The sequence below is a fragment of the Dipodomys ordii genome, unplaced genomic scaffold (genome assembly GCF_000151885.1).
Source record: "Dipodomys ordii isolate 6190 unplaced genomic scaffold, Dord_2.0 Scaffold107, whole genome shotgun sequence".
In the NCBI taxonomy this organism is placed as follows: domain Eukaryota; kingdom Metazoa; phylum Chordata; class Mammalia; order Rodentia; family Heteromyidae; genus Dipodomys; species Dipodomys ordii.
The window spans coordinates 4,094,648-4,095,432 of NW_012267323.1; the positions used below are offsets into that span (position 1 = coordinate 4,094,648).

At 48.8% G+C, this 785-nt stretch overlaps 1 protein-coding gene across 1 annotated transcript in view; it reads left to right on the forward strand.

The window, feature by feature from the left end:
* Positions 1-785, forward strand: part of Col7a1 (collagen, type VII, alpha 1) — a 50,678-nt gene that overhangs the window by 40,818 nt on the left and 9,075 nt on the right. The gene's annotated exons all lie outside the window — the stretch shown is intronic.

Consider the following 785-nt stretch of genomic DNA (forward strand, 5'->3'; position numbering starts at 1 on the left):
GCTGAGGAATCGAACCCAGGGTCTCATGCATGCAAGGCAAGCACTCTACCACTGAGCCACCTTCCCAGCCCCTCCATGAGACTCTTATCTCCAATAAACCACCTGAAAACCAGAAGTGGCACTGTGGCTCGAGTGGCAGAGCGCCAGCCTAGAGCTTAAGAGCTGAGTTACAGTGCCCAGACCCAGAGTTCAATCCCCATGACCGACAAAAACAAAACAGCAACACAAAAATCCACTAATAGGTTCATGCAGCCCAGCTTCAGACAACGCACAAGGCATATAGACAAATAAATGCATATATACGTACACATATACACATATGCCTATACATATGCATACATTGACAACGTGCAAACCTAGCCAGGAGATGCAGAGGCACCTGAAATGTGATTCTGGGTGCACACGCAGGCCGCTTTGCACACATTTATGTTAGGTGGATAGGCCAGCTTGTGTCTGGATGGCCTACATGCAGCCATAGGTTCGGGCAGAGAGCCACAGACACTGGTTGAGAGGTGTGGTCATGCTGACAGGAAGCCACGTTCAACAGCTTGTGGAGACAAGTTGACACATGGACGCTGCCACTCAGACTCGTCTATGTGCCACTTGGACTCCGGACTGCTCATGTGACGTAGGCTTTGCTGTGTGACACAGTTGGAAATGTGCTGGCATATGCTTTAAAAAAAAAATTGGGGGGCTGGGATGTAGCTCAGTGGCAAAGCTCTTGCCTAGCAAGTATAACATCCTGGGTTCGATCCCCAGTACCAAAAAAGAAAAGACAAAAAAAA